This window comes from Homalodisca vitripennis, chromosome 2 (genome assembly GCF_021130785.1).
Source record: "Homalodisca vitripennis isolate AUS2020 chromosome 2, UT_GWSS_2.1, whole genome shotgun sequence".
Classification (NCBI taxonomy): Eukaryota; Metazoa; Arthropoda; class Insecta; order Hemiptera; family Cicadellidae; genus Homalodisca; species Homalodisca vitripennis.
In genome coordinates, this window is record NC_060208.1 from 34,849,679 (window position 1) to 34,861,170 (window position 11,492).

An 11,492-nucleotide genomic window follows, 5' to 3' on the forward strand; every position below is an offset into this window, starting at 1 on the left:
CCACTGTAATACAGTTGAAACATATCCTCGCACGCCAACCACGGGTGTCTCCAGTGACGTGGGGAGCAGATGCAAGAAAAGATCTACATCGTCCATAGCTTGTCCCGGACGTGTACAAGGTAGCCTGGCAGGTACAGGTGCTGATACAGTACGACTACCACACTCCAAGACCGGTGGGCGCTGAGGTAACATGTACTGTACTGGCAGCAGCTACCAACAAGGTCTACTAGTACTGTACATAATTGGTTTACACTCATTGATGCCAATCTGCTCTTATTGGCACTGTGGCGTGCCCATTTGCTCTCTTTACTGCTTGTTTTAGGCTGCCTTGGTACCATGGATTTGTGTGATAAACACGCGCCAAATCGTACTTTAACTGTTACAAACCTTAAGCTCAATGGTTAGTTCGAGAAAATGTTACATGATGAAAGGAGGTCACAAATTGTGCAAACTATTTGTGAGAACAGGCGATATTATATGGAAAAGAATATTTGTTAGGGTAACTAAAAAATACCTCTACTAGCATTCTTTTTTTGAAAATGTCAAGAGTTTATCTAATTGTGTTAATCTAATGTTGAAAACTGATATAGTTGGGTATTTTTAAGTCTAAGACATACCTAACACAGTCCAACTTTTATTGGACTACTTGAATAACAAAATTATGGTGTGGTAGGTTGCAAAATATATAATTTGATTAACATAGTCATATCCACCAATTCTTGCCAATCATAAACATAAATTCACTCCAATTACTCAACATCAATTTGAAAAGTCCACTATGAAAATTCCAAAAAAGTGTGGGATAATATTTCAGTTCGCACATTTTTATTTACAACGTTGGAGTTTTTTATACCCAGTCATTTGCCCACTAAAATACACAAATTCATAAAGTCAGCATGAAAGCATTATTACACCGTTATATGTCTATTATGTTACCTTTATTAGGCGCTTGAACATTATTGTGCATGATCATATCACATATTTTCTTACATGGTAACTATAATATTTTAACCAACTAAAGTCTGGTTTCAATCCAGGTCATGGCAAGGTAAAAATCTTTAATTCGCGTAGTAACGCAAATAATACCATCAGTATATTGTATTCGAAAAACGATTAATTATAGAAAGTAACCTTTTTGTTATTATTTTACTTTACAAAAGCATTTTGTTGTGTTATCAAAATTTGGATAAACTTCGTAATTTCTGACAATCTGAAGGTAAATGGCTCCGCTCATATCTAAGTAATATAACGTAATACGTAATTCATAAAGATAGTAGACCACAATCGGATTCAGTCGTAAGTTGGTTACCCCAGGGAATATTACTTGGTCCATTAATGTTTTCCATATCATTATCATAGAACGGTATTATTTGACTTTAAAAAGCATTTTGTTTTGTTAATCATCAAAATTTGGATAACCTTTGTAATTTCGAACAATCTGAAGGTGTTTTACAATGGCTTTGCTCAAATCTAAGTAATGGAACGTGATACGTAATCCATAAAGTTAGTAGACCACAGCCGGATTCAGTCATAAGTAGGGTACCCCAGGGACTTAGCCCATTACCGTTTTCCATTATGACTATCATAGAACGGCAAATGACCAGCTAGCTCGACATTGTGAACCTTAATGAAAGTCGGTCATAATGTTAATGCACAAAGTGATGTGAAACAAACTTATGTACATTTGTAGAGTTTTTAGCGGTGGTTGTGGTCGTTGCGCTCGATTTGACTCATCACTAATAAATATTATAGCCCAAGAACTAAGATTGATATTATTATATATTAAAAAATGGATTAAAATAGAACATGTTTTTATTTTGCAAAAAAGTAAAAGTTTGAATTATTCAAAAAAGAGGCACATTAAACTTTATTTGCGTTTCAAGTTCAATATTAGTATTATTATTATATAACTATTGTTGTAAAAAGATAGCATCAGTACAAGATAGCCTAAGTAGTTTAGAATAAAATTAGAAATTGTACACTATTTTCAAAATTCTTTTAAACATACCATAATCTATTCAGTATGTTAAATTTTGATAGTATTTATTGTACTGTTTTTGTACTGTATGTTATAGATAAAGGGCTTAAAAGCGGTTTTACGTTATTTATCATTTCTTTTAATAATTGAATGGTTCCTTATACAGAAATTAAGGAGTTGCAGTCACCCTATAGTTATATTTGAGCCCTGGAGGGCAAGATTTTTAAAATTTCTCTGGAATATGATGAAATATGGTTAATCAAATGGGCAATACAATTTTTTAAGCTCGTGTGTATGTGGGATTTAGTGGTTTGTTTTAGCTACATTCTTGCCCAATGTTCTTCACAATCAGCACACATTTTTCTCTCTGGACTATAAATGAATGGGTGATATGGTTTTAAACGAACGAATATTTTACGATGAAACACTGACCGTTAGAGCGATTGTAATATATTGCAAAATGATTGTACTGGAGGTTATTTAGACCTTGGACTGGAATACGTTGGATTCCGTCGCGGGGACGTATCGCAGAAAAAGAACTCCATGAAATGAATGTTATACGGCTGAGCAACAAAGCAAAAGGAACTTCAAGACCGAGAGATATTCGTAATTGGCACAAGAGTCCGAGATGTGACAGCGTCGCAGATTCCAGGAGAATCGTTAGCCAACACGAGTTACAGTTATGGAGCTGGAGCTTCCAGACGTCGAGACAGCTGCGGGCTTATCTGGGCTGGAGTCTTTAGTCTGGCTGGAGAACGGTTGTTTCTCGTTATTTCCAAAAATACCAAATATTTCTTCGTCTCTAAAGGCCGAAAATAGAATTCCCGAGACAACATTTAGTATATTTTAAATATAATTAGTTACTTAGTTGATGTTTAAAAGAATTGACTACCTCGTGTGTTCATCGCATTCTAGTATAATTTTAGTACTAATATAATGTATGAAAATATGTTTATACTCAACTGTAAGTTGCTTACTGTACATCATGTTTACTTAAACAACTTCTACTTATACGTGCAGTGTTTGGTGGTATGTTAGTGGCGGATTTACCAGTAGGCAAGGCCGCAGTCGCAAAGGGACACGACTGCAAAGTAGACCTAATCATATTTAATGACTAGTTTTAACGAAAATTCTGTCTGGCAACTTTGACAGTATTATTGTGAAAACTAAAATAGTAATGTGTTATATCATTTATCTTGCTACACTGTAATGATTTTCTCGGTTAGTTTTTCCGAAAATAATATGTTTTATTCTGAAGTACTCAAAGTTCAATAAATAGTTTTAATAATAATGAAGACCTTTATGTTTTTTTTTTTAACGTTTTGAAAACATAACAAAGGGAAAGTAAAAATATTTTTTGTCCTCGGGGCCAAAGACCGCGAATTCACCAATGGGTAATGTGGTAATTACTCTCCGAGTTCACGAGATTTTTTTTAAATTTATCTTTTCAGATAGTTTATTCAAAAACTGAATATGAAAAATAATTCAATATGTATATTAAAACTACAGTTTCATAAAACAGTATAAAAGATTTTCTATTTTTAAAATTTTACTTTATTTTGGGATCCATAAGGTAACTTTTTTTACTTTTTTTAGATTATTTTTGGCACGGTTGTGCTGAGTCGAATAGAAATCAAAACTATGTGCTATCCTTAGACCTTCAAAAACCACCACAGGCACTCATATTGGATATTCTCATATGGATTTGTAGTCATTTATGGACTTTCATTGATTATAAATAGATTAATTCTTCCCTGCAGCATCGACTTCATAATATTCAAGTTTTGATTCTAGTACATGGATTCGTAGGTAAAGAACATTAATAGGTTTTTAGAAGTTATACTAATCCAAAGTTATATTTAGCCATTTGTGTGGGAAAAAGTACTACTTTTTAATTTTCAAAAATGTCATATTTCTACATTTGTAATTTTTGGTACATTATCTATTAAACGCTTTAATTTAATTAAATTATAACCAAATGAGTAACCAACCGTGTGTAAGTTTACACATTCGAAGTTATTTTTTTTATAATTATGTCAAATATGTATATCTGTTTCAATAAAAAATTTGAGTATTAGTAATATTTTCTCCCCCATAATTTTAAACTCTGATCCTATACGAATCTGTAAGAATTTATTTACATATAGTTCTCCAAATTAACCATATTCTATATGATTTTGAATAATACTTCATTTACGTTTTTTCTATGGACTTATGCACTTTGAAACTAAAGTCAAATCAATGAAAGACTGTTATACTAGGTTATTATTACTTATTTTCAATTATTAATATATTAACTTATACGATATTGAACTTACCAAATGCAGCCACACAAAAGTTAATGCTGAAATTTTTATTCCATTGACATTTTTTGACCTATGCCTATCAAGTTCTTTCATTAATTTTTCTGAGTAGGCTTCGAGAACCATTAAACGATATTATACGTTCTACAAATTAGTTAAGTAAAGTAGGAAATCGCTGATCTTGTATCGCAATCTGTATAACCGCACTAATCTGCATAACTTTGTATTTACACTACAGTGGTACAATCATGTTAATGCCTGTTCCAGTTAAGGAGAGGTTTATATTAACGTTACAGGAAAATTAAAAATTGTAAGTACAGTATGTTTTTACTTTTTACCTTTCATGGATAAAAATTTTAAAATGTTATAAAGACATTTTTTCGTATTTTTTGCCTCCATTAATTAAAATTGTAAACTTACTTATATCATAAGACCTGTTCCTGGGATCTCATATAATAAATGTTTCCAAGGATATTCGAAATTAGTTTAATTGGTAATTTAATTACATAATATAATGTAATGACACTTCGATGTCCATGCCACTACACCTTACACTAAATGGGATTTCGATAAGTGACAAACCTTTCCTGTAACTTCAGGCATTAAATCCCTAAAAACTAATGGTACCTCCTCCAGAGAAGAGGATAAGAAAAGTAGTATAATATCTACACCAATCCGAAAGCTCTAAATATTTGCGAAAAGGACAAATGGGTTGGAACAACTTTACAGATAACGTTTTAATCCGTTTTCTTTAAGTTACCATATCATACCCTTAAATAAGATTAACTTGTAACCGCCTCCTAAATGAAAAATGTGTAAGGATTTCCAATTTTAAAAATTATAGTTTTTCTTTATTCTTGCCTTATTTTTCAAGTTATCTAAAAAGAGGAAAACGTTAAAAAATCAAGCGTATAGGCTAAGCACTGTTTTATATATGAAATTTTTTTTAATGCAAATAAACTGCTTAAACAATAGTGATTTCTGTATATTTTAAATATTTGAACGTGAAAATGTGATGTTATGCAGTGCCGCATGTGAATCCTAAAACGCGCATGTTTGTATGTAACATTAATAGTAATTTATACTCCCTCTGCCCCAAATTGAACCTTTGTCATTTCTCAATCAGTCAAGTTTTGGAACAGCGTCAAATTTTAGATGTTGCAATAAACGGAAAGTGAAATGGAGCTGAATTCAATATTTGCATTGAACTCTTCCCACAAAAGCTACGATATGTGTATAAGATATCTTTACCTTTTTACCTTTTCACTATGAGATCTTCCAGCCTGTAGGAGAAAATCCTCTGGGAGATTCCAGTCTATAGAACCTTCCTGACTGGAATTTCTGGCCTGAGGAAGTTACTAGCCCTCAATCTCTGTAATTTCTTTTCTCGGCTCTCGGGAGCTAATTGTTCCTGACATATGGGAGATTCCTAGCTCTAGTTAACACAAGCATCTGGGAACTCCAGCCAATTTTGATTCTGAGAGTTTGTGGCAGTTAAAAGCATCCGTCTACTAAAGCATACATAACACTAAAAGGTCATGTCTTTTGGGAGACTAGCATCTCTCAGAGATTGAGAAATCTGGATGTCCTAAAAATCTAAGTATTTTAAATTTATTTATATTTTGAAAGCTACTGGCCTCTAAGAGCGAAGAAACTTAAAGTACTAGTCCTTAGAGCTAATTCTAGTTTTCCACCTGTAGAAGCTGCCGCCATCTAGGAGGATCCGGTCTCTTAAGAGTTTCCAGAGGAGAAGAGTTCCCAGAAGCGATTTTACGTTAAATTTATAAGTTATAGATTATGGTAAATTTTCACCCGTTAGGTCAAGTTTTGTCCTTAAGTCAATATTTAGCCAATCAAAATTTCTGTTTAAATCAATAGAGGATTATAGGTTAGTTAAAAGTATTGGTTCTAGCCCAGAGCATTGAAACCTCAAATTTACTTACGCCTCGGTTAACCTTTATTGCACTTAATGTCAATATTTCTTAAATTCATATCAATGCTTTTATAAACAATGCAAAATTGGAAAGTTGTATTGAAACTTTTTATAGTCATGAAGTATCTTTCCCTTAGTTCAAATGCCAATTATTTACTATTCTGGTTCAATAGATATAGCCTATTGAACTATTTCCAAGGTTAGGTATCTGCACCCTATCGAATCGCAAGGTACTCATGAACTAACTAGTTTATGATTCGTCCCATCGAACGTTAATAACAATTTTTGTTATAACAAATCTAATAAAGTATATATAGTAGTTAGCTGAGAATTACCGAAGCCTATCACACGTGGAGCTTAGAAAAATTGTATATCTGTGTGTCTGACTGTCTGTCCATCGGAAGGTAGCTCGAAAACTAATTGACCGGTAAGCTAGAAATTTGGATGAAGCTTCATTTATATATTCGCAACCTTCAGTTCGATTATGTTGCATGTCATTTATGGGACTTTGCTGAGCGTTAGCGAATATTAAGCAACTATGAAAAGCAGAATAAATAAATTTGTAAGCAAACTGAAACCATTCATTTGACATTTCAACATCTGACATTTTATCCATACAGTAAAAGTAAAAAGAGTGGATAGCCAATGTTAAAACTCGGTGGCAAAATTTGAACACTGCTTTTAAACCTAATTTAATGAACAAAACTGGGAATTCAGTGTGTGGCAAGACATCTTGAGAAAGATTTCATCTGCTGACTTTAAATCTTGTGTGAAACTGAATTTCTACTTAGAATAGTTTCTATGATGGTGCATACCTACCATGTAACTCGGCTGAGCGTGATTGAAGGCTATAATGACTCAGTAGGCTGACAGTTTCTCTTTTACCTGTTGGAGAATATGTGAACATTCTTTTACGATTGGCTTTCTATCTGTCAGCAGGACATCTCAAGGATGAAACGATCTATAGATTACAAAGTTTGCATGCAACTTCAGCGTAGCCTGCTACGTGACACATGATGTGACGTACTCCTACGTAGGCCTACTCCTTGTTATAATAAAAAGGTTATAACTCTGGGACACCCTTTGCCATTCAACTAATTCCTATAACGGTCAGAAACTTATATTAAACTTTTAGAATATTGAAATAAGGTTATGGAAGATCCACTGAAATTCAGATTACAAGTTTACTTAAAAACGGCATCATTAGTTATTTTAGAATGTTAATTTCAATAAACAGAAATAGGCTTATCATTTTCATTAACTTTATCCTTTCAAATTAACATTTCTGATACATACACACTATCTTTTTAATTTAAAATATACTAAAAGTTCAAACGCTATATTAGCACAGAAAGGATAGAGCATATAAATCTCACCGAAAACTGTCCACAATGCAACTCCACAACAGTCAAATCCAAGAACTACCATTGGCTGAACATAAATCATCTTTACCGAATTCTGCTGACCGGATCCAATCTTAGTGACACGTCTGTGTTTAGTTTGTCTATAGTTCTTAACTTCGTGGCTAAGGTTTAAAAATACATTTCTTGCTGTAGATGGAGCTTATATTGGTCACTGTTAAATTACATTAAAAACATAAAACCAATATTTAATACATTTTATTGTTTTGTGAGGCCTTTCAATATCCAAGATATCTTCTTCAGACTCTTTTGTGATGTGTCTGAAGAAGATATCTTGGATATCGAAAGGCCTCACAAAACAAAAAAATGTATTAAATATTGGTTTTATGTTTTTAATGTAATTTAAGACATTTCTTGTCTTAATATAAAATAGTTTATCAGTATTAGTACCAATAACAAATGCATGTGTTAGAACAATCTAGTTTATAACAAATGTACTCTGACACAAATGAGAAGGCTCTTCAAAATACAAAAAAATGCTGTCCGAACAGTTTAAGGAATGGAGAAGAGTTAATGGTGGTATAAGTCTTTAAATTCCTTTCTCTTGAAACCTTATGTTTTGGAAACGATTTTATTCTCTGCTCCCAGTGACTTCACTCACATTACGATTATACATGATCACGAAAACGATGACATAAGACATGCTTAGGGCCTTACACATAGAATGTTTTACATGCACTGTTACAAAATCTAGGTGCAGTCCGGTTTAAAATTGGATCTGATGAAGAAGTTATTCTTAATGATACTGCATGCACCGTATTATAGCGTGTTCATATGCTTTGTATGGAACCTTGATATAACTTACTGGAACCTTCTTACTGCTAAAAGAATCCTTGTTAGTTACAGCGTATAACTAATAGTGCAAATATATCTAAATATATACTATAATTGGAATTCCTTTGCTCAGACTGATTGGTAGGCCAGTTAATCAAATCAGTTTAATATGAATCGTATTTTATTGATTTAGTCCAAAATATATGGCGTTATGACAAAGTTTAGGTAACGGATTCATCCAATCGTGTACCATTAAAACAGGCAAACTGGCTGCAAGGTAAAGTTCATTAATAATTAATCCCTTGTAAGCCATGACTAAGGGACTATAAGAAGTTGCGCAATGTACACAACCGGTAACAAGTACATAAATTGTAACGCTAAGGTCGGACTTGAGCTCTTAATGGCCAGACTGTGAACATTACTCATAACTTGTAATGTGTTGTGAGCTCCATACAAAGTCATGTCCATAACCATAACGCCTGATATCCTAAACGTTTGCTTTCTGTTAGAGGTTATGAACACGGATTTTGTATTGGTTTAAGCTAAGCTGTAATACGTGCAAGAAAATACATTCAAAGTCGCTTTAATTGCTTTCTACTAACAATTCTATTCCAGCCTACCTGACTTCTATTAAACGCTTTATCTAGCTATCCTGAGTCAGTAGAAAAAATGTTTACATCCTCCCGGCAGACAAAAATATTGCATCAGGCAATTAATAAAGTGGTTCAATGACCTTCAGCCAAATTTTATGTTAAGGCATGCACCACCATAGAATTCATTCTTATGTATGTAGAAAGCTTCATTCAAAATGTAAAGCCGGCAGATGGTTTTTATCGGTATATCTTGCCAAATGATGAATGAAGTGTTTAAATAATAATAATCACTGTGAATAAGAAGGAGACTACAACGCAAGATAGAAATTAACTTTTTGTCACCGTCTTTCAAGTCTGTTACATTATTTCTATCTATGCATAAAAATATCAAATGTTAATTTCTCACATGGTTGTATTCATACGACCAATGTAAACTTGTTTATTAACGCACTATCCTCGAACTCAATGTTTTTAATATATAAATCAAGCTTTTATGCAAAATTTCAAGTCTATGGGTCAGCTCGTTTTTTGAGATATCGGACGGACAAGCAGAAGCGAAATTGATCCAGCCCCACGACAGATAGCCTTCGCTAAAGCTCAGCCAATAATTTAAATGTTACTCAAATCTTGGAGTTATTATATCAAATATATTGGAATTTTGCATAGAAATTCGAGTTATTTCAATGATACTTAAATTAGCTGATTCACTCAGATTCCGAGCCTTTAAACACGATACTTTAATGATTAATGTCAAATTTATCAGAAGTAGATTAGTAAATTGTAATACTTTTTTTATGTTTATAGTTAATATATCCAAATTCAATATCTTATAAAAACAAAAAGAACTTGCTCCCCCGGGAATCGAACCAGGATCTGTCACTTGCTGGACGAGTATGCTACCACTACATCACAGAGCACTTACTTTTTACGATTTTGTATATGAGCGTTTCTGTCACAAATGATTTTGAATACCCATACTAACATATTATTGAAAGACCAAATACCTATCAAATTACTTTCAACATTCATTAAATCTCTATAAATATTAATCACAATTGAAAAAAAAAACTAAAAACTAGTTAAGATCTACAACAGAAATCTACCTAAATCTTATGGCCAGTGAGCGGAAACTTGTTTTATCCGCATCTTTTTCGAAAGAACCGACTTAGTTTGATAATGTATTTTTAATGAAATAAGACCACTTCATTGTGAGGATTGAATACTTTATGTATAAGTCAGTGCAGTATTTAGGAAGTGGAACATATAAGAAGAACCTCGTAGAAAATCCGTACAAAGTAGATTGCAAGAGGTGGGTTTCTCCAAATTACCACCACTTAACTTAAGTAACAACATGACACATTTCACGCTTGACATCGTGAACTTCGGAATGACGACTCTTTTGGAGATAATGTAGAATCCTCTTGGAGACAACTCTCTACTAGGACAGATGGCAGAGGTAGGAATTTTTCAACAGAAGTTATCTATGTAACTTTAGAAAATTTCCCTCTTTAGGTCAGAGATCCAGATGGCTCTTCTCTAAGTGGCCTTTGAGGCACTAACGATAATGACGAGATTAATATTGTAGTTAATGTTTTGTACTTTTTCAAATATAAACTATACGAATTGCTCAACTAATTTTTCAGTCTCTTTATCTCTATGGCTAATGCTGGTGTATGTATTATTCAGGTATAATGGTTGATACAAATTAATATTTGGAATCATTTGGATTTGAAACCTTTTAATGCCCTCTCATTTGACCTCCACAAAAACTAGCGCTGATGATAATAAAAAAATAAACTGTGTCCTTGTGTAATGGAAATTGGCTTTCAGCTGCCGAACTAATAGCAATCAAATGATAGCGTCAACTCTTGTAACTGTAACCCCGCCACCGTCGTGAGATTCCCGCTGGCCGATGGACGTGAGAAAGTGCGCTCATGTGCTCCAAGACTGCTCTACTGCTGGAGCAAAGTTCACAGGTACAGTGTAATTCCTCATGTCGTAGACCACAACTGCGCCAGCACCGAGCTATGAAATATTACAGAGATAACGGTAAACGTCGTGTGCAAGAATGGCGGGTAACCTTTTCAGTTATTCCACGAGAATCTGAGAAAGTAGTTTATGCCAGGGAATGCTGGCTGTTTACCTCACACCAGTTCTCCACTAGGATTCTAATGGAGCATGTATACGATATCGTATGCTGTCCGCTCTGTATATACTAGTGTTGTTGTACATGTTATAGTAGTTGAGTGCTTAATATACATCGTATGCCGTGTACAATGATTGTAATACTAAGCTTGTGTAGATTCAAACTGAAAGGATAACAGGTTATCAGACATATCCTATCGTCATGTTGTAAAAATACATTAGTACATGTTAAGGATTGAAATCCATCCTCTTCTTCTGGAGAAAAATGAAATTTATTTTTTTTTATCCAGCACATACAGAATATCTTCCTCCTTTCATGCATTCTCTTTTTGGATGTGTTAGTAG